The sequence below is a fragment of the Perca fluviatilis genome, chromosome 1 (genome assembly GCF_010015445.1).
Source record: "Perca fluviatilis chromosome 1, GENO_Pfluv_1.0, whole genome shotgun sequence".
NCBI lineage: Eukaryota > Metazoa > Chordata > Actinopteri > Perciformes > Percidae > Perca > Perca fluviatilis.
In genome coordinates, this window is record NC_053112.1 from 26,932,928 (window position 1) to 26,956,392 (window position 23,465).

General features: G+C 42.8%; 1 protein-coding gene across 10 annotated transcripts in view; it reads left to right on the forward strand.

Moving 5' to 3' along the window:
* Window positions 1-3,555: 3,555 nt before the first annotated feature.
* Window positions 3,556-23,465, forward strand: part of LOC120563987 (amyloid-beta A4 precursor protein-binding family B member 2-like) — a 58,767-nt gene continuing 38,857 nt past the window's right edge. For 9 of the 10 annotated variants that reach the window (XM_039808684.1, XM_039808774.1, XM_039809102.1 and 6 more), the window contains exon 1: window positions 3,556-3,681. The gene's annotated coding sequence lies outside the window, so the exon portion shown is untranslated. The other variant, XM_039808592.1, reaches the window with a different exon arrangement.

Consider the following 23,465-nt stretch of genomic DNA (forward strand, 5'->3'; position numbering starts at 1 on the left):
GTCCTCAAAGTAGCCACCTTTTGCTTTTTTGATAGCGCTGCAAACCCTTGGTGTTCTCTCAATGAGCTTCATGAGGTAGTCACCTGAAATGGTTTTCACTTCACAGGTGTGCTTTGTCAGGGTTAATTAGTGGAATTTTTTCCCTTATTAATGGGGTTGGGACCATCAGTTGTGTTGTGCAGAAGTCAGGTTGATACACAGCCGACAGCCCTATTGGACAACTGTTAGAATTCATATTATGGAAAGAACCAATCAGCTAAGTAAAGAGAAACGAATGGCCATCTTTACTTTAACAAATGAAGGTCAGTCAGTCCAGAAAATTGCGTAAAACTTTGAATGTGTCCCCAAGTGCAGTCGCAAAAACCATCAAGCGCTACAACGAAACATGAGGACCGCCCCAGGAAAGGAAGACCAAGAGTCACCTCTGCTGCTGAAGATAAGTTCATCCGAGTCACCGGCCTCAGAAATCGCAAGTTAACAGCAGCTCAGATTAGAGACCAGATGAATGCCACACAGAGTTCTAGCAGCAGACACATCTCTAGAACAACTGTTAAGAGGAGACTGCGCAAATCAGGCCTTCATGGTCAAGTAGCTGCTAGGAAACCACTGCTAAGGAGAGGCAACAAGCAGAAGAGATTTGTTTGGGCCAAGAAACACAAGGAATGGACATTAGACCAGTGGAAATCTGTGCTTTGGTCTGATGAGTCCAAATTTGAGATCTTTGGTTCCAACCGCCATGTCTTTGTGCGACGCAGGAAAGGTGAACGGATGGATTACATGCCTGGTTCCCACCGTGAATCATGGAGGAAGAGGTGCAATGGTGTGGGGGTGCTTTGCTGGTGACACTGCTGTGACAGCATCCTGCAGCGACATGCCATCCCATCCGGTTTGCGTTTAGTTGGACCATCATTTATTTTTCAACAGGACAATGACCCCAAACACACCTCCAGGCTGTGTAAGGGCTATTTGACCAAGAAGGAGAGTGATGGAGCGCTGCGCCAGATGACCTGGCCTCCACAGTCACCGGACTTGAACCCAATCGAGATGGTTGGGGTGAGCTGGACCGCAGAGTGAAGGCAAAAGGGCCAACAAGTGCTAAGCATCTCTGGGAACTCCTTCAAGACTGTTGGAAAACCATTTCAGGTAACTACCTCTTGAAGCTCATCAAGAGAATGCCAAGAGTGTGCAAAGCAGTAATCAGAGCAAAGGGTGGCTACTTTGAAGAAACTAGAATATAAGACATGTTTTCAGTTATTTCACACTTTTTTGTTAAGTACATCATTCCACATGTGTTCATTCATAGTTTTGATGCCTTCAGTGAGAATCTACAATGTAAATAGTCATGAAAATAAAGGAAACGCATTGAATGAGGTGTGTCCAAACTTTTGGCCTGTACTGTATCATCTGTCACTGTCAACATAAATCCTACATGCTGTATATACAGTATATAGACATGTATACATGCACAAACTGTACAAAGTCATCTAGTCCATGTATATCCACATTCTTTATTTATTTCTATAGTTTACAACCTATAGAACACTTGACTTGTTTATACATCAGTAATAATAAGTCTAACCACCAGATGTCATCATTTTATTAGACTGTACTGTACTACCCTATACTGTGTGAGTATAAATCGGTAGTCATAGTCAGTGGGCAACTATTTGCATCAGAAATAAAATAAGTCTAACACAGTCTTCATGAATGTTATTGGCCCCGTGGGGCTGTAATGTAAAATTATATTGGCATGGTTAAGCAATAATTAAAGTACAGCTCAGAGAAATGTGGTCGTTTCAGTGGTATCCATGTCATAAGCTGAAATAAGTGTAAATTTGAACCGCTGGATAGCGCTAGAGGAAAAGTCAAGAGGTCACCAAAGTCAATAGGATTCATCGTAAGGAAGGCACACGTCTCTACCCAATTCTATGACATTTCACTCAATGTTTTGACTAATCTGTCATGTGTTTTTTATGCACATGGTGGCTGCTTGTGTCTTGTTAATGCTCCACCTTGCACATACACCCAACTAGATGTCACTGCCTGCAGTCCTCTGCTAATTCAGATTTCAGCAAATTAAACTGTAATTCCTACTTTGTGGCTTTGCACTTCATAAACTACAAATCATGTATATGACATTGCCAATTATTTTTTTCAAACCAAAGTGGCTTACAATTTGTTTAATCCCCTTCCTACCTCCCAGGCCAAATTGCTTCCCATTCATTTTTACTTGAAAGTAGCTCAAAGGTAATCAAATTACTTACTTATACAACTCCAGAATGGACAATAATAAAATGCTATTCACCAATAAAGTGTTCTGGGACTGTGGCCTGATGATATTTGATGCAAGTCTGTTTTCAGCAAGGAGAGGACAGGACAAATGCATTTTTCTTCTTTCACAAACAATATTTACCATAAATGCACACAATGAACCTTGAGACCTGAATACTACCAAGTTAGACCAAACAAGTATAAAGTTGTTATTGTTATAGGCATAGATATAGAACAAGTGTTCTATATCTATGGTTATAGGTGCCTCTTTATGCAAGGGAGATACAATATACACAGTAATTCCTTTAGGCCCTACACTTTTTTTTTATGAAAATCCTGCTGAATTTAATTTCACCAAACAATAGAGGGTGCTCATTTCAGACCAAAAGCTATTTGAGTTGTTCCTTGTCACTACATTTCTGAAGCCACTGCATTCTACCCAATGCTGCCAGTGTGGTGCCTTCGTATTTTTCATTTTGTAGTTATCTAAAAAAATCTAATATGAATGTTGCTTTATAATCTGTAAATGTATTACCAATGCTGAATGCTCTTGCAATTTGTATTAATAGGTAGGACATTGGTTCATAACAATCATTAAAAACTGGTAATGTTTATTTGTAGGCTGATATTTGCTATATTGCTATTTGATAGAAGCACTTGGAGTTTGTAAGTGATGGCATTCATATTGATGGTGTGATGTAGTTTTTATAAACACCCAGTGCGAATGTGACATTTCAATTCAGCCATTTGACTATGTTGATTGTTTTTGACTTTTCAAATAATGCAGTTATTGAGTGAACCATATTTTGTTAAAATAACACTAAAATGTACTACAACAACATTATCCAACTCATCTTATGGCAGATAGTAACTGTACAATTACTACCATACCCTCATGTGTAATAGCAAGCAGGCCTACTACGTTTCTACTTGATTAATGTCTTATTGTTGCTATAGGCCTACAGTACCCCGCTGTTCTTTTTTAACAATGATTTTATTAACTTTTCTGGACCCCACTTTTAGAATCATTGTTCTAGACGATCTTGTTCATTTTCTTGTGGAAAAACTTCCCAAAGCATATAAACACATCAAGTTTGCAAATGTCCTTCAGTAGGCTACAGTGACCTTTTCTTTAGTTAGTTATATTAAAGTAGTCATATTAGCAGCGCCACTACACTAGGATAAAGTCACAGACAGTATATAAAGATAAAGATAAAGTAGTACTAGCATGGTTAGGCAGCAGGCAGTAAAGAGGAGCGTTAGCTTCCGGATCAGCGTCCCCCGGTTCCCTCTGTTGGAGAACAGCGGCATCTGGGAGGGAGGAGGAAAGGAACGAGCTGAGGGAAAACAGAGGGGAGGAGAAAATAGACAGGAGCCCAGCGAGGAGGACGCGAACACACTGGAGAGGAGGTGAGTGATTGTTGTATGCCGTGATTTTTCGCTTGAATACGGGGAGTTGTAGCCGTTACAGTTGTCTTCAGCCGTGAATTTGAGCGGTAACGTAAGTTAACTTTCCATAATTCTTCGATGCGACGCATTGCTTTGGCATCTGAGGGGCCCGCTGCTGTGCTGCGAACAAGTCGGGATGGTTGGGTGGTGGGGGAGAGGAGAGCCGGGAGGCTGCGGCGGCAGATGGGGGCATTTATGAGACCCCGCGTCGCGTGTGTTCCTTTGGGTTTATTGTGGCTGTGATGCCCGTGGAATGAGTTCTCACGTAGCGTCAGGGAATAGAACGTCTGTATATGAGAACAGACAGAACGTTGTCGCGAGCAACCAGCCGTTGACCACCGCTAGTACAAGGTTAGCTTACTCCAACTCGACTGCTAATGCTGGGGCTTTAATGGGGAAAACGCTTGGACATGTACAACTTGTGCTCTCATTATGTAGCTAGCTAGAGTGCCTATCAGCAGGTAAGTGGTTGGTAAACTGACTAACTAATCGGCCATTTATCAGACAGAAGTTAACCAACCACCAGACAAAAGGAAAGCGTTTAATTAGCTAGCTAGCTAATTAAACGCTTCAAAACAGTAACTAATTAGTTTGGTACTTCTTACAAGGCTATAAGATGTTAATTTCATATCATATGTCTACATTTCTCAAAAGATAAACTGAGATGACCTTACCATTCCATCTCCAGCAGTAAGTTGAATTTTAGTGTTTTACTCATTAGCTAATGTTTAACAAGTCAGAAAATAGTAAAATTGGTTAACAGACCAACACCCAAAAAGATACTTCAATTTCACGTTTATAAAACAGTAACAATCTTTAAATCCCTTAAAATATGACAAGCTAGAATAAGAAAATGTTTGGCTGCTTTGCTTCATCAATAACTTTAAACCTTTTAATCAATCAACAAAATAGTTTTCCGTTCGTTATCAGTCTTCACTGATAAGTTGACTAATTGTTTCAGCACCTGAGGCCTGACAGGTCAGTTGATCCTATCCTTTGGTTCCCATTCAGAGATGCTCCCGACTCAGGGCTGTATCCTGTGTCTGGTCCCATGTAGGTCTCTGCTGAGCAACAATTTAAGTAATAAAGGGGTTCATTGTAGCACAAACAAGCATAAAGGAGGGTATTCTCTTAACTTGCGTACATTTCGTGGAATAGTCCGGGGCTATAGGCCATGCAGCTCCCCTCAGAGGGAGGCTGAAGGCTTGTGTTGGTGCGTAGTGCTGGCTGGACGCAGCTAGCTAATCGTTTCCATGCCTTGCTCTGGTAGTTTCTGCCAGGCTCTTAAGATAATACACTTGTTTGTCTTATAAAAAAATGGAGCCACTTAATGGCTTGTTTATGTAATGTGATTTAAGAAATCTAGAAAATGATGTGAATAACGTTCCTGTTGGGAGGTAGGGAGGGCAGAGATAGTGTTCAGATATGTTCTGATTGTGCATGAAGAGGTAAAGGAAGAATTATTGTTGACTTTTCCTTTCAAAACCGTTCACTTCTGGTGGTTAACTGATTAACTTTCACAAGGACTGGATATGTTGTTGAGTAGTAGGAATTTAAGATCTTGTGAAACAGTTTATGTAGTATACGTGGGTTTCTGTGGAGGGAGAAGGAACACTGAAGTTGTTGACAATAACATGAATTAGCAAAGGACCTGTCTGCTGTTTTTGGAGTGCACCACTGAGGCTTCTCTCCCTCCTTGTCTCTCTGCCTTTCCCTCCTGGTGACGCTGGATCTCGTGCATTTGTTTTTGCATCACATTTGCACTGACACATGTGCTTTCTTATGTGTACAATTAGGAGGTGTGTTCATAAAGCATACTTATGCATAGCATAATGAACAGAACCTAGGGTCATGTCATTTTACTATTTTGTGTACAAACTTTGATGGTAAACCGCCATTCAGTACTGAATATTTTAGGCATCAATTGTGGTGATCTTATAAGGTTTACACTGTGGCATTGGTTTGTTAATAGTATAAGTGTGAACCACAAGAATGAACATGTCACTGATTGTACCACCAGAGTTGAAATGGTGCACAGTCATCCTCTCCTTTTCAGTCACTGCATCCCTCCCTCGCCCTGCTGGCTTGCTCTTCATCCAGATGTGTGTGTGTGTGTGTGTGTCAACATGATGTCATTGCTAATTGCTTAAGGCTCCTTGGCTTTTAAGTTAAGTTTTATATTCTGTCCCTCTTCTCCCTTTCTGCTCTTTTTTTTAACATCAATACTCTCTCCATGGTTATTTACTCTCCCTCCCTCTGTAGCATTTCTATACAGGATTTGCTGAGTATGGAAAAAGTGACTTGGACATTTATGGGCCCAGTTTTTGGCCAAGCACTGCAGACTGTTCTAGTATGCTTGTGTGTGCGTGCTTGTTTAGCTTTGGTGTTATAAAAGCGCCTCAGTTTCAAGATGGCCCCTCTTATGCTGAGGTAGCTTTTACCACAGAGGCAAAATAAAGTATACACATATGCATTTACCCATACTGTACACAGTGCACATGGACAGAAATATCAATTCGGTAATGTAAGCTGTCACCTTGTGAAGCTGTGAGCATGTCACACACCCAAAAATACCCCACGATATCTCAGCTAGCCCCACAGTGCTCTGCAGATTGGATGTAATTATGTTGGCCAGATTACAAATGTGTTTGTGTGGTGTTGGGACTTCCTTGCTCTGCAACACCAACCTGTTAGTCTGTGTGTGGTCGAGGTCATGCATAACAGCTGATGGGAAAGGATGGTGAAAGTGTGCATGTGCGTACATGCTTGTTTGACTGTGTGTGTTTCTGCGTGGGTGTGTGTGAGCAATCAGATAAGCATGGAGATCCGTTATCACCACCCTGCTTCCCCTGTGAAACAATACCACTGGTCCGCCCTTGACCAAACTAGTGAGTTTGTGTGTGTAGTCGTGTGCATATTTGGGTGTAGAGTCTGACCAGATTGGACAGATGAATGATGAATTAAGGACAGCAGAGAGTAGACTCATCCCAGGCTGTCAAGTTGGCAAGATAGCCAGACTGCTGTTTGTATGTATTTATGTGTGGTGTATGCGTGTTGCAAATCTTTTTCTCTATCTCACTCTCTTTACTTTCAGCCCCCCTATCGATGCCTCTCAACAGGATTATTGTGCCCACTGTCAGTGTGTGTGTGTGTGTGTGTGTGTGTGTGTGTGTGTGTGTGTGTGTGTGTGTGTGTGTGTGTGTGTGTGTGTGTGTGTGTGTGTGTGTGTGTGTGTGTGTGTGTGTGTGTTGTTGTTGCAGGGAGCAGACAGCCATGAGGTGTGTTTGAACAGAGAAGGAGCACAGAGGCCCTGTTCATCCTGTAGGGTGTAAAACCGAATGATAGGGCCCCCTTCTCTCTTTCCATCTGTCTGTCTGTCTGTCTCACTCTTTCTCTCCCTTTTTTGACAGTTTGCACCCACATGCTCGCTGTTTATCGCCTTCCTTTTGCTCAGTTTTAAATTGTTTTCTTTCTTTGTGTGTGTGTGCGCGTGCGTGCGCGTGTGTGTGGCCGTGTAATGTGTCAGCTCCTGGCAGCCCTCACTGATCGGCTGTCTTCTCACTGTCAAGTCTGCCTTGTGATTGGATCTTCAGTATGCATGTTATTCTGCCTACAAATTACCTGTGTAAGCAGGCGAGGACAGACAAGTTTTCCACTTTTAAAGGGAGCTACACACGCTCCCACATACACACACTTTCCCACTCTTTTGTTTACATGTTTCTGTTTCTGATGTTGTCCTTCCCACATCACTGCACTTTTCACAGTATACCCCCATCACTCCCAGTTCAGCTATATAAGGGTTTTCTGCCTCTCTCTCTCTCTCTCTCTCTCTCTCTCTCTCTCTCTCTCTCTCTCTCTCTCTCTCTGACTGTCCTCTCTTACTCTCTCTGACTTTCAAACACATCACCACACTAGGCCAGAGCCCCAGGAGCCTCTGTAAATTGAGTTCAAGAATTTCTGCTGCGCTGTCTCAAACCAAGGATTGCGTCCATATTTGCTGCATTCAACAGGAATACTTAAGTTCATAGACAGATGTCCAACTCTTAGCAGGCAACTCTAATGCATAAGGAATATGCAGGAACAAGAAGCTACAATAGCAGAGTATGCCAAGTGAAACATTTGCAGCAATTAGAAAGCATGTCATATGCTATTCAAAACATCTCACATGCAATTACTGTAATGCTGTCAAGGTTTAATGACTGGTGTGATGCGATACGATGTAATGTGTTTTGCATATTCCACTGATGAATAGCAATAAATCAGTACCAAAACATATTAGACTGGGTTTGCATAACGTTGCATTTTGCGACCATTTTTTTGAGACAGTGCGACCTGCAAATTTGATGACTTTTTTTTAAATTTCATGTTGAAAAGGAGGAGAGAGTTGAGGAGAGAGTTGCCAGAGTTGGCCAACGTGTGTGAGAGGGGGAGGGTCCGTTGGTGATTACGCAACTGCGTGTGTATTGCATCTACACTCGTGTGTCTCGCCTTGGTAGTGTCACACCAGAGCCCGTCTACGGAGAGCCTGTTCACTCCCTATTAAGCCCCATTGTACCTAATTTGGTTGCAGTTCCACCAGAGATACACTGGGGGTGATCGCGGGCGGGTGCAAAATGAATGGGACTCTATGGAGCTAGACGGCTAAATTTGTCTCTCGTTATTGTCATGGACAATAACGTCATACGTGGAACTGCAATAAGTCCTCCCCTTATTAGACATTCTCTGGTCACACTCATCGTCCGCACATGCGGTTGCACAGCGCTGTTGTTACCATGTCTGTAATCATGATGTTGCAGTCCATAATACATTTACGAATGGTGATCCGCAGCAGAAGATCATACTTTTTGTTTGCTAAAGACCGTACATTGGCGAGGAAAATGCTGCCAAGTAATAGCCGATAAGGAGTTAGCCTTAGCCTAACGTTAGCCATCCTCTCTTCATCCCACTTTGCTTACGGTCTTATAGACTATTATAGTCTATGGTCTTAACCCGGCTTGCGTCACTTCGGTCCGGTCGGCGGAGCTGTGTTGATAGACCTCGGCAGTGTCGTATCACAAAATCGACCGCATTTTTACTCTGTGTCGTCTCGGTCTCAGACCAAAAGGACAAGATTTTATTTCAACACCACAACTGTGGGATATCACTTAAATCCCCATGCTTTCACTGATTTATTCACTAATGTCAGCTCCAACATTTGTCACATGCTGCGGTACCGCTCCCCGGGTGAGAGAGGTAGAGACGGCAGAGAGCGGAGACCACTTCTTTGAAATAAAAAAAATTAAAAAATCCATATTTAGGCTGCTAAATATATAACCGTTTACCTCGTGAAAACAAATAGTGTTTGTGTGAGTGTGGTGAGCTCATCTCTCTCGGGCTCCCTCATCACTCTCTTTTCCACACAGGGTATTAGATACTTATGGGGTTTTTCCATTACATGGTACCTGCTCGACTCTACTCGGCTCGGCTCGACGCAACTCAGCCACGGTGCCCATTGACATATATATTAATGGACCAATAGACCCCGTTGCTCTGGACGGAGACCAGTGAAGGCTATTAGAAGCACTTTTCCGGTGATCTCTTCCTTTACTGCGCAGCCTCCAACTGACAGAGACAACGTAAATGTGACGTGAGCAACGTGTCTGAAAGTTGTAAGTCTTCTGGTAGCTGTGCCAAGAGAAATCTCAATCATTTCCAATCTTACAGAGACGGAGAGTGTAGGTATATGTAAGGAGATAACATAGGCACAGGCTAATTATTGCTAACTAACATGCTAGTTAACATTCGTAATTAAACCTAAACAGCTAATGTAAAGTCGAAACTGCCTGCGAGCTTCTCCTGTACTATAACGGTAATTCCTCTACTGTGCGACAGTAAGTCACTTAGTTATGACACAATCGTTAGCGTATTTTTACAAAAACGTCTGCTACGGAGCCATAACGTGAGGTACAAGGTAATGGAGCCTTTTATACATTGTCGTGTTTCTTTAGAATTAAACAATGGAAAAATAGAGTCTTTAAACGCTTCAGATGTAAAGTTATTCGCAGTCAAGTGACGTAAAAAAAAAATCAGTGGAATGCTAACAAGAGGTGATACCTTTGTAGCAACAAAATGGCGCCATCGGAGGTTCGCGTTCAGAAGCGAAGCTTACCCCCTTGGCGGTGCCCCATCCTCCATTTTCATTTGCAGATTTAGTACCGCCTCATGTGTGAGGCGAGCGTGGCTGGTCGTCATAGTGACGCCGCAGGAAACTGCCGTGACCTAACGCGACACAGAACGTCGAAGGTGTGTTTTTGTTGCCACAGCCAGAAGACTACATTTTGTTTCAAAAGAAGCTGGAGGCTGCAAAACGCCGCTGGCTAAACTATTTAAAAACGGCGGGTTTGTTGAGGACACCGCCGTCTGTCGCTAGCAATGATGACGCAGTGATTAGTGACGATTCTCTCCGACCAGTCAGTAGTCTGCAGGTTTTCACGTCACCTTTTGGTATCGTCTCAGCTCGCTTGGAACCTGGACGGAGGTGCTACTAAAAAAAGTACCTGTTGGCAGGTACCAGGGAAAAAAAGGCGAGTAGAGTCGAGGCGAGTCGAGCAGGTACCGTGTAATGGAAAAACACCATTAGTTAGATACTCCCCTTTCTATGGAAGGAAAAATCACCTTAGATAGGATCGTTGTTTCACTGTAAACAAAAAAGAGACCGAGAGGAGGGAGGGAGAGCCTGTATGAGGCAGAGGCAATAATTGACAGTAATAATACTTTCATGAATGTGCATTTGTTAAGCACCATTCAACTAAAATGTGACTGTGAACTAACTTAAAACAGCACGTTGTAGTTTCTGTATAAATTCCAAAAGTATTTATCAGTAAAACCGTTACAATACGGGGAAATGTGAAATATTGCGTTGCAGGTCAATTTAAGGCATGCGCCCCTACATTTTCTGCCTGTGCCCCTAAATTTTATTTAATTAATTATGTAATTAGTTACAGGCTACAGTGCTCCCAGTAAAAAAGGTCAGTCTGTAGCCCTGGTTTAGATGATTATTTACTTAGATTGATTCAATTAGATCTATTAACTAGAGGTGTGAAAACATCTTGCGATATTTCTCATCAAGGTAAAACGTCTTGTGATATCAGTACACAAGTGCAGAATTACATCGGTACTACCGAGGACCGGTTCACGTTAAATCAATTGGTGCCAAATGTCGTTACCTGAGAGCGCATAAGTGAAAGCTTCTTTGTCCTCTGAGCATGTTTCACAGAGAGCGGAGCTGCGGTGCAGACGGAGCGAGACCACGTGGCCTCTGCAAATGGTTGAAGTCGCAGTGAGTCATGGCAATGCCGGTAAAGCGGTCGCAAGTGTGGTTACAGTTTTGAAATCTTCACGCAGACAGCGTTTGCTGCAATATAATATAATGGCGAGATCGCGGCGCAGTTAACGTTTCACTTCCGAGACAGACAGGCACCACAGCGTTCTCTGTGCCCTGGTGACAGACTGACAGGCGGATATTGTAGGGCAAGTCAACTTTATTTCTATAGCACGTTTCAGCAACAAGGTAATTTAAAGTGCTTTACATTAAACATTAAAGAGCAGTTAAAAACGGTCATGAAAATAAAACAGGCTAAAATAGAATGAGATACAAATACAAGAATAAAAGTTAAGAGTGCAGTGTAAGAAATACATTTTTATTTTGTGTTATGTAAAATGTTATAAATAAATAAATAACAAAATGTTCTAAGTAAAAAAGGATAAATAGGTTTGGAATTATTTTTTACAACTGAAATTTTTTTTTTGTTTTTACAGAGGGAAAGTACCGGGAAAAATGTGAATGCTACCCAACCTTACCCACCACTTTAAAATCGTTTGTGTGGCAGCATTTTGGATTCCCTGGTGGATTACGGGGTCTGAAGAGTTAAGCCTGTTTTATACATACCTGCAAACTAGTCGCTTTACGGCGAAAATCACCGTTTTGAATGGGAAAATGGGCGGGGGGGGTCTACGCCGGACCCTACGCCGTAGCCTGACATGCACCTCTCAAAAAACGTAACTACACGTCGCGGCAACGCATGTCTCTCGGCCGTGGCTTTGTAGCGTTGCATTTCCCCCCCCGACTCATTTCCTGGTTCTCCAGGGTTAACTTTTCCTGCTACAGATTTCCCACGTTGGTCAGAAAGCACAGGAGAGACACTTTGTTTCTCTCACAATGACTCTAGAGTCAGTACTCGCTCCGAAGCTAACCACCGTCACTCTCTCACTTTCTCCCTCGCTCTGCCACCCACTCCCCACACACACACACATGCTGGCTCGATGCACACACACCAGCACACGAGTGCCAGGCCACTTAACGTAGGCTACGGCGAAAGCTCTGCGCGGAGCCTCCGCAGAACCATAAATCAGCCTTTAATTATACACGAGAGAAGCAATTTGAGTTTGCGGCAAAACCTTTCACAGTGCTTGTTTTTCATTTTGTGACTTTTGATTGAATAAAAGACCAGACATTTCCAGTCATATTTTGTCATTGAAGTTTCCTTTAAAAATAGTGTAGGTTGTGTATAATTAACCCCACCTGTGGAGTATTGTTTGTTTGTCATTACCTGTGTAACACGCTGAGGAAGGGCGCTGCCCGAAACGTCCGTGTGGCATTAAAAAAGTCTCAATTGGAGTGTTGTCCAGTATCCTGTATGGCCTCGTGTCATGAGCTGAGTGTCTCATCCCAACACTACTATTAACCTGATTCCTGATTGACAGAAAAATAATCTGCAACGACTTTGATAATCGATTAATCGTCTTAGTACAACTTTTAAGCAATTTTTAAGAAAACCTCTCTGTTTTCTATCATTGTATATTGAATATCTGAAATCGTTGGGCTTGAATTGTTGGTCAGTAAGTAATTTGGTTTTAATTTTGGTGGCCGATTTCCCCCAATATTTTGACATTGTGTACATTTAAGGATAAAGTGATTAATCTAGAATATAATCGGCAGACCAATTCAGTGAAAGTAATCGTTAGTTGCAGCACTATATGTTCAAGCGCTGAGTTAACATTTCCTGGTGTGGTAAAACTGACCAGGGTTTCCCCCCAACAGATGTGCTAAACCCCCCAGATCTTGACGCATCTCGTCTTGTGATCAATTAAGGGGCCATCCACACGGAAACGCTTACATGTTTTGCATCATTTTTGGCGATCGTCCAAACGAATCCTGTAAACGCACTGCCTGAAGACGCACTTTTTTGAAACCTGGTCCCAGGGTGAAAAAAATTCGCAAAGCCGCATACTTGTGTATCGATGATGTCATCGCCACACCCCTCGACCTCTAGCCTTCGACCTCTTACCCCGCGACAACGTCTCATAACAACAACACCACCTACATAAATAATCATGGATGAATTAAGAGAACAGGTCCTAATGCCCACAACCACACGGCACTGTAGCATCGAAGGTAGCATATAGCTAGCTAGCTTGGGTTTTCTGTCTTGTAATGTCTGGCTTTGCTTTCTGTTTTCCCGCCTTTGTTGATTGTCCTGCCCCGCCCTGATGTGTTCCACCTGCTGTATCACCTGTCCCTCATTTGTTCATCACCTCATGTATTTAGCCTCTGTGTTCCCTTTGTCTCTTGTTGGTTCGTCTTGTGTTCGCCCCTGTGACTTGTGTTTCCTCCTTGTGCCCTGTGTTCGTTCCTGCGTGTGCCCATTTGCTCCTGCCTATGTTTTGCCCGTCGGTTTATTATTTTGTGAGTTTTCCAGTCCTTGTACTGCCATTTTTTGTTTGGTATTAAATCCATGCCTGTCTGCCTCCCTCTGCATTTGGGTCCTCATTCTCCCGCTACATATCACACAAGCATGCTCCGCCTCTTCTTCTCCGTTTTTGGTGAATTTCTGTAGCAGAAACAGCGGCACGTATAGGCCTGGCATATGAAGTAGCGTGTTGATGATGCCAGGGAAGACGGGTGGGGGGGGGGGTCTCGCTTTGGTACGTGTGGACGCGGCCTAAGTCCGTAGATCACGACCTAAGCATTAGACACAGCCGTGACGTAGATGGCATTTGCTGTGTGAAATAGTCTTTTATTCTGGTGGGGTAGCCATCCTCTATAAAACACTGCAGCAAGCCTTGCTCACTATTCGTAGCTTACCGGTACACAGACTAACAACTTCCTCACTCTCCCTTCTGTTGTAACAATTAACATTCGTAGGTCAGAGTCTGTGAATTGTATGGAAGTCATTTCTGTCTGATGAATGCACAGGATGACAGGTGATAGGAATGTTGAATCATGATCCCAGTCTTTGCGGTGATTTGGGTTCATGACCAGATACGTGCCTTGCGTTTACATCATATCCTGTGGTGGGAGTAATTATAAGCTCAAATCTGTGGTGAGGACGTGATGCAGTGATTCATACAACTGCAGCAACATCAAAATGTTATTTAGTAACATCCGTTTTGTAGACAATAATTGGAATTGATTCAACAGTGTTACTTTGATAATCCACACAGTGCTGGAATTTGCCTCTTGGCTTTGCACTCCCTTGGCAACACAAGTGGAGAGGCCGTCTTGGCCCTGTGTGCGTTTGCCCCAAACATTTTGGCGGTACAGGGCTGGTACCGCAGCCGTGGTCAGCTAGCTGTATCATCCCTGTCCAAGACCAATGCCCTGTCAGAGAAGAATGCTCCGCTAATGTTGGGAAACCACAACGATAACTTCCATTGGTTGAAAGGGAGAGAGACGGAGGGAGAAAGAGACGGCCATTGTATGAGAGGAAGAGACGACAAGAGCAAGGGAGGGGATGATTTCAAGTATTGGAGAGGGAGCGATCATTGCAGTGGTGTCTGTGGTTCCTTTGGCAGAGACGGGACATTCCTTTTCTGATGAGTCACTCTCTCTTTCTGATGTGTTTTCTTTTCCTCAGATCTCTTATGCTCCCCTTTCCCCCCCCCCCTCCCCTCTCATTTTCGGAGTGTCTTTTCTTCTAACTGTCTTCCTCTCTTTGACGTCGTCATTGGGTTAATAAGTCAAAACTTCCAGCCAATCAGATCAGACTAGGCTGTGATATCAATGCAATCTTGTGACATTATTATGGAACAGCTTGCCACAGGCTTTCTAATGACTTGTGAGATAACAAGGCCATGTTGAACTCAAAGACACACACACACACACACACACACAATCTGAGTAAGAGCTGTGTCGTTTGTGTCTAGACGTCCATGTCCTCTCGGATGTCCTGTCACATCTCAGCTATATATAGGATCCACAGTCTCTTCACTGCTCCTGCCCTCGCCTTGAATTCGACAGGCCTTTAGTTTGTGTGCCTGTCTGTGTGTTTTTACTGAGAAAGGGAGAAGGGTTTTTTTAATAAATATTGCTGGCCTTCATCGCTCCTGAAAAAAAGAAAAAAAAGAGTGCTTTAAGACTTGCAATCAAGTAGAGTGAGGCATAAGCTTAACAAAGAATCACTACGAGTCATGTTAAGAGGACTATCTTTGCTGATAAAAGAAATCATAAGCGCTTGCAGTCTAATTTAAAAAAACAAACCTATCCAAAAATATGGATAACAAGTGAAGAGATGTTTAGGTATTCAGTGCCATTCAAATTCAACAGGGTAGTACACTCAAAACCAGGGCTCCAGACTGACTTTTCTTTAAACTGGGAAAATTGTAGCCCCAAACTAAAACAATTTTTTAGGGGCACAGGCAGAAAATGTAGGGGTACACGCCTTAAATTGACCTGCAACGCAACTTTTCACATTTCCCTGTATTGTAACTGTTTTACTGTACTTTTGGAATAAATACAGAAACTACAACGTGCCGTTTTAAGTTAGTTCACAGTCACATTTTAGTTGAATGGTGCTTAACAAATGCACATTCATGAAAGTATTATTACTGTCAATTATTGCCTCTGCCTCATACAGGCTCTCCCTCCCTCCTCTCGGTCTCTTTTTTGTTTACACTGAAACAACGATCCTATCTAAGGTGATTTTTCCTTCCATAGAAAGTAGAGTATCTAACTAAGTATCTAACACCCTGTGTGGAAAAGATTTGAGTGATGAGGGAGCCAGAGTGAGAGGAGCTCACGACACACACACAAACGCTATTTGTTTTCACGAGGTAAATATATTTGGCAGCCCATATGGATTTTTTTTCTTCGTAGAAGCAGTCGCCGCTCTGTGCTTTCACATTTCTACCTCTTTCGCCCAAGTGAGGGAGCGGCATCGCAGCGTGTAGCAAATTTTGTAGCTGACATTAGCATTGGTGTAAAAATCCAAATAAATCAATTAAGTGATATGTCGCAGTTGTGGTGTTAAAATAAAATCCCGTCCTTTTTTGTTTGAGACCGAGACAACACGAAGTAAAAATGCGGTTGATTTTGTGACGAGCCGAATACTACAGCACTGCCGAGGTCTATCAACGCAGCTCCGCTGACCGGAACTGCACACAAGCGGGGTTGAGACCGTAAACAAAGTGGGATGAAGAGAGGATGGCTAACGTTAGGCTAAGGCTAACTCCTTATCGGCTATAACTTGGCAGCATTTTCCTCGCCAATGTACGGTCTTTAGCAAAAAAAAGTATGATCTTCTTCTATAACCTTTTTTTTATTTTATGATTATTCTTGAATATCATTGAGTTTTTCAGATAATGTAATATTGAGCTAAATATGAGCTACATTTTTTTTTCCTTAAGAAGTAGTTGGGGTTGCTCCACTCTGATTCAAATCAGTCAAGTAGCCCCCCAGTCTATCATTTTGTCACTATAACGGAAATTAGTGTTCAATACAATACCTTGAAAAAACTTGATCCGATACGATTTTAATAGCTTGTGTATTTGCCTCAAATGCAAAGTATTTCCAAACAGCCCTCCTGCTGGCAACGTTAGTTATGGAAGCTCTGCACTTGCTAGCTAACACCATAACAAAACCCGCAATTATTATATTCACCCGCAGCGAATGAGATGAGAGACGGAAAGACAGCACTGTGAGTGAGAGGATGCAGGTGTGTGTGTGTGTGTGTGTGTGTGTGTGTGTGTGTGTGTGTGTGTGTGTGTGTGTGTGTGTGTGTGTGTGTGTGTGTGTGTGTGTGTGTGCGTGCGTCAGACCCAGGCACCCACCCGAGTCAGAACAGTGGCCATTCGTAACGTTACACCTCCGTTAGCGTTACCGGTAGGGCTGGGCGATATGGAGAAAATCTAATATCACGATATTTTTGACCAAATACCTCGATATCGATACCGCAATGATATTGTTGTGTTGACTATTGCTGCTTTCACAAAATATTTACACACTGAGATTATTGATAAATAATCATCAGTAATGTGGATATAGTGACTAAGTGGGTAAAGGCAAGTAAGTCTGGTAAGTTCAGAAAATGACATCACTTTACTGTAATGCTGCCTTTAAAACCAGGAAAAGACACATTACACACGCCACATTACGATATTACGATATCCAAAATCTAAGACGATATCTAGTCTCATATCACGATATCGATGTATTGCCCAGCTCTAGTTACCGGAGGAGGCTGGGAATAATACATTTCTCATAAAATATATATATATATATATATATATATATATATATATATATAGACATGCTCTGCTCTACTTGTTGTTCTCTGACTCTACTCCTTCACAGCTTGTTGCCTTCAATTTCGCATCCAGGAAAGAGCTGTGGTGTCATTACGGCAAAGTCGCACTGGATGTAAGTCTGGCTCATGCGTGTCCCGCAGAGGGAGCAGGCTTTAAGGGCTGAAATGGGACTTCCCTCCTTTCAGTGTGTTTGCTTGGTGTCAAGAGTGTTCGTGGTGTACTCTTTCTCCCCTCCCTCCCCCTCACGCACAGGAAAGAGGGGCTGGGTTAAGCAGGGAGGAAATGGGGTATCTGGAATTGGGGGAGGGGTTACAGCACTGTTGCTCCAAAGTTTCCCAAATCCAGGAAATCGTCTCTTGGCTTGTTTCTGAAATGTTTCTTTTCTACGTCACAGGATTTCAAAGTCTGTGTGTGAGTGTGTGTGTGTTGAGACTTCTGAGTCTGTCACAAAACCCTTTAACCTCTGTCGTCGTCCCCCCCCCCCCAGTAGTATTTTGGCCTTATTAGCTGGAGTTCATTCATTAGGTGCGTGCCGTGACTGCTCTGCCTTTTACTCTGTAACGTCCTCCTGTGTCACAAACAAGGTTGTGTTGCAGGTAAATAAGTAACTTTTTCAGGTGACGCATTTTTGATTTATATATGCAGTAAATATGTATAGGCCTCTCACTCTCACCTTGTTTGTATTTCATTGTTTCTGCCCTTAGTTTGGTCACGGTCAGTGAATGGAACGTGTACGCACATGCTCACAAATGGTCATCACTCTGTGTGTGTGTGTTTGTGTGTTTTGTCTGCTCTTTTTGTTGACCAATTAATGTTTTTTACTATCAGTTGCCTTAACCCACCCACCCACCCAAAAAAAGAGACATGCCTGAGATTCTTTGGCACAGCCTGAACATTCCTCACTGCTTTCCTTTCTTTTGTGGTCATTTTGTCTCTTTCTCCCGCCCATGGAAACCACGCCAGTAGAAAATGATACCTTTAGCTGTATGTATACAGTACATTGTGACAAACACACACACACACACACACACACACACACACACACACACACACACACACACACACACACACACACACACACAACAAACCAGGGAGACTCTGCAAGTCTCTGAGTGTACTTTAACTTCACAAGTGGAATTATAGTGGAGCTATTTCTGTCTGTCCTTCACACTCACTGCTGCTGCAAGGACGATGCATGGCCATGGGAGCACGCTCAAACCACAGAGCTTTCTGCGAGGTGTGTGTTTTGTGTGTGTGTGTGTGTGTGTGTGTGTGTGTGTGTGTGTGTGTGTGTGTGCGCGCAGTGTTACTTACTACTTGGCTCTGTTATTTCCCGTTATTGACAATAAAAGGTCACAAACCCGCACAAACAGTAAAACACACACACAAATTGGGCCTCCTTGCTGTTCTATGCTTCCGCTGTTATTGTGGAAACATTCTGTAGATGGCGGTTGTTTTCTTCCCTGCTTCTTCCTTGTTTTCGTACACACACACACACACACACACACACACACACACACACACACACACACACACACACACACACACACACACACACACACACAAACCATTCACCAACTGTCCGTTAGCTTTGTGTAGGGCTGATTGATGTTGTATTGATATTTTTACTATAGCCTCTATGTTACATCAGTATTTTTTGTTTAATGAGTAATAAATACAGGTAGGCTATACAGAACCAGTTGAACTTGAAAGCTAACAAAAATAGACATAGACAACTAAAATCTACTCTGAAGTTTCCTTTCTTAATATATTTTTTAGAACTTTATTCCACAGTTTGGAAGCATATTTGAAAATGCTGCTCTGCCACTGTGGCTCTGATCATCTAACAAACCTGCACTTGGGGATCTCAGTGAACAAATAGGGACATAAAACAACAGGGAGTCTGAAATTCAGGCTGGTCCTAAGCCATTTAGAGCTTTAAATATAATAAAAAGGGATTAATACAGGGAGCTAAATATGTTCCACTTTTAGCTTGGTCTGGAGTCTAGTAGCAAACTCTTGAAAAAAAGTTTTAGCTTCTCAAAAGTGCATTAGTATGTATTATATAATTGGCTGTATACCTGGTGTTTTATAATGTGAAGAGCTATTCAGCAATGGAAATGTAACGTCTTTGGTGAGCAGTGTTGCTAACTTTTCAACCTTGTAGTGAAAATATGTTACAGCTAGGATCTGGCCCACTCTGCAACCAATGAAAAAAACAAACCATGAAAGATCTGGGAAGACTGCCTGCTATTTTCCAGCTGGCTTACACGTTCACGTCCTGATCCAACAGTTAGAAAAACACCCAGTTGCATTTTCTATTCTGCATGCCTTGCCTTGTTGACACGAATCCATCCATTTTGTTTTCGATAGCCTGGCCTCTAACTGCGACAGTTTTGCTTTCTTGTCAGTCTTTTTGGTAACAGATGGGGTTTCTTGCGTACAGAGTGGAGACCTGAACAAGAGGGGAAGCGTGGCTGTAAATCAGGGTTGTAGAGAGAAACCAGCAGTTTTATGAGAGTTTACAGACCTTCTTCACTTTTAATGAGAAAAGACAGCAATTCTCTTCTAGACAAAGGACGGGGGGGGGGTGGCGAGTAAGCAGTAGCAGATAAATGTAGTGGAGGCTAGAAGAGGAAGAGGGAGGGGAGAGGAAATGGACAAGAAAATGGGATAAAGGACAGAGGTAAAAAATCAAGTGGGATTAGCAGATGAAATGGAATGGCGAGAAACCTTGAGAGGGAAGGGCAGGAAGGAGGGATGAGAGGCCTATCAAACTGCAGGCCTCCACTTGGCATATGAATTTAAAAGCAATCGGTCTCTGCCTTGCTCAGTCCAGAAGAGTCTGGTAAACGTTGGCAGTTACACACAGCACACGTAAAAAAGAAAGCGAGAAGGGGAGGGTTCGCAGCTGCTCCCTTCATTCTAGGTTGAGACAGGACCCCCCCCAAACATACCTAACACTATACCACACTAACAACACACACATGCAACAGCACACACTCTGTGGGTTGGCCAGTGGGTCAGGAGTCAAAGGTCACTGTAATGCTGTGACACATCCTAGATCTTATTACCCTCCCTCCCGATGTGATTTTTTTTGTCAATCTTTGCGTGTGTGTGTTGCTCTAAGTATGTGTCTTTAACATAGTGCGTCTGCGCGTGCATCTCTCTGTCTGTGTCTCAGTTTTTTTCTGTGCATTTAACTGTTTACACGCGAGTCCATGTGGAAGATTCACCCTCCATATCTACTATTTGTGTGTTTGTGAACGAGTGTTTGTCTCTGCGTTTTGTCGGGGCCAATGCTGCCCTGCCCACAGAGGGGCCCTGTAATTATGCCTAGACCCCCTCGTCCGCATCAGAGGACTGCAGGGAGCACGTCATGTCTGTCATTCCATCCGTGCATTGCTGCCTTGCTGCTGATCTTCAGCTCCACCCACGTGTAAAAACTATATTCCAAATTCAAACTACATTTTCAATTTACATCTCTGTCTCTAGGAAAATAAAAATGTAAGACAACTTCAGAGCATTGTTTATAGTGTTTGCACAGTGACGCATTTTTGTTGCAATGAAGCAATCACTATGAGGTTAAAGTGGTAACTTTAGAGGGGAACTCCACTGATTAGACACATCAAAGTGTGTTTACAGATTTCGAGGAGTACTACTGCATATGTTAAAACAAAAAACAAAAAAAAGTAAGTTGTATAAAGACTTTTGTGACTCCAAAGGGGGGCTTGCCGAAGTCTGATGAATTGCCTCGGTTGGGCTTGAAAACCAAGTTTAAAATGACAAAAATCTTGAGGGGGAGGGAGTTCTGTAGCCCGCTCCACATCTCTGCTTGAGGTTAGTGGCTCGAGGCTACATTAGCTGTTACTAGCATAACACAGCCAAATCTCGGCTACTCACTTAGAATAAAAAGCCAACAGGCACTCTGCAGTTTTACAGATAAATATATAACTCGAGCAAAAATGTGTAACAATTAGCACCGCTACAGTTTCAAAGTGCAATTCACTTCTACAACGCTATCTTAAATATGGAAAGCTGTACACGTGCATATGTTATGAATACATTACTTATGATCAAAAACAAGCAAGTCGACAACTTTGCCACACAGCCAAACATCAAGCAAGTGCACCAACACAAGACATAGCAAGCCAGCTAATATGACTTACTAGTCCAACAGCGAGATGTCTCGTCTTGCTGCCTTTTTATTTCGCAAACACTCGCCATGGAGTAAAAGCCCATCCAAGATTTACTCCTGCTCTGTCACTTTCTCTCCTTTTGTCTTTATGGCTTCCTCCGTGTCTCCTTCGGTCTCTTCATCTTTGCCATGGTGTCCGTAGAGGACGCTGTACCTGGTTCCGTTAACCGCTAGCCCGGCTCCGTTTCTGGCATGACGCTGACGCCGCTTCCAGCCAGTATTCTTCCTATTACAAGTCAGTGTAGCATCAAAATGATTTTATGGCTGTTATTTTAAGGTAAAATAGTTACATAATGGTGCTTTAAAGTAAGCAGTTTTTTTTTATTCTAGTTATGCTTATACTAAAGCTATTTGGACTTTAGCAAGTAAAACGCCTGCTCAGATAAATTGATGTCAGGTGACTGACTTGACCAGTCACCTTATGTTAACCCCCCTCCACCACCAAAACCCTCTTTATTAGCTTTATCTGTATGTTGGATATATGGGATCAATAGGGGTCTATGTATATAAAGCGATTTCATACACTGTTTACTTAATATGACTGTGAACATCCTTAAACACCCTTATTACTTGCAATGACTCTTGTACTTAGAGTAGGGTAGTAGACCTTGATTACACATGCAACATCCAACCTGTAATGCTAAGTCAGCATCAACATGTCATGGGAATTGATTCATACATTTTAAATGTAGACAACCCTTCATACAAATACTGTCTCGCACACACAAACACGCACACATGTTTCCAGGAATGCAGACTTGTTGCAGCAGGATTCAAGGAATTGAGCAAGCATACCTTCTAATTTTAATCCCAGCTATTTTCTGAATCACTTTCTATATCATCCTTCCTTTCCCCTGTCCTTGGCAGTTTTTATACTTGAGCGCTTTAGGTTTTTAATCAGTCTTTCTTTTTTTTTTGTTTCTTTGTCAGTTGGGCATTTTCACAACATCAGTGATACTGAATGACTTCTGACACATGATATCTCTCTTGTAGCCACTGCTTAAACCATTAGAGAAAATACATTACAGTACACACAGCTGGTTTGAGGGCCTGCTCTTAGATGGTTTACCTTTTTACCACCATCAGTGTATAACACCTAGTGTTACCAGACAAACCAGATGTTTGTTTTTTTTAAGATTATTTTTTGGGCATTTTAGGCTTTTATTTTCATAGGACAGATGAAGACGTGAAAGGGGAGCCATGGAGCACAGTAAGCGGTGCTCTAGTGTGGCTTTATTTTACATTGAAAAAGCCCCGTCTGCATTGAATCAAAATAAAACTAGCCTCTTATTTGTGAAATAAGCACGTGACCCGTTTCAACTCCACCACTCAAAGAATCGGAATCGTTAAGAACCGGGAATCGAAAGGAAGAATCGGAATTGGAATCAGAATCGTTAAAATCCAAACGATGCCCTACCCTAAATATAAGACTGTTGTTGTGGCGGACATGTGTTCTACTAGCCTGGATGCCAGCCGAACTTAGCCCCGCCCACAAAATTCGAGGTCGGGAAGTACGGTCTGGAGTCGCTCCGTTGAGAAGCAATTATTGCCCGAACAGGATCTGTTCGGACCAATCAGATTGTCGGACAGATGATCAACAGTAACAGAATCAACCACGTCACCAAAGAACGCTTGGGTTGGATTTGTTGAGATGTGTAGATTCCACCATCGCGTCTGTTACAGAAGATATCGGCAGCGCATCATTTTAAAATCCTCAGCGGAGGAGCCTCAACAACTGCCCAAAAGCATGGTAGCGTTATATGGTGGAGCGAGATAGAGAGAGACTGAAGAGAGAGAGAGCGTTATATGGTGGAGAGAGATAGAGAGAGACTGAAGAGAGAGAACGTTATATGGTGGAGAGAGATAGAGAGAGACTGAAGAGAGGGAGCGCCCAGCGGCGCTAGAACAAAGCCGTGAATCAGAGAAATAAAACGTGTTTTCGCCGATTCATCTCTAGAAATGCGACTGTAGCGAGCATGTCACT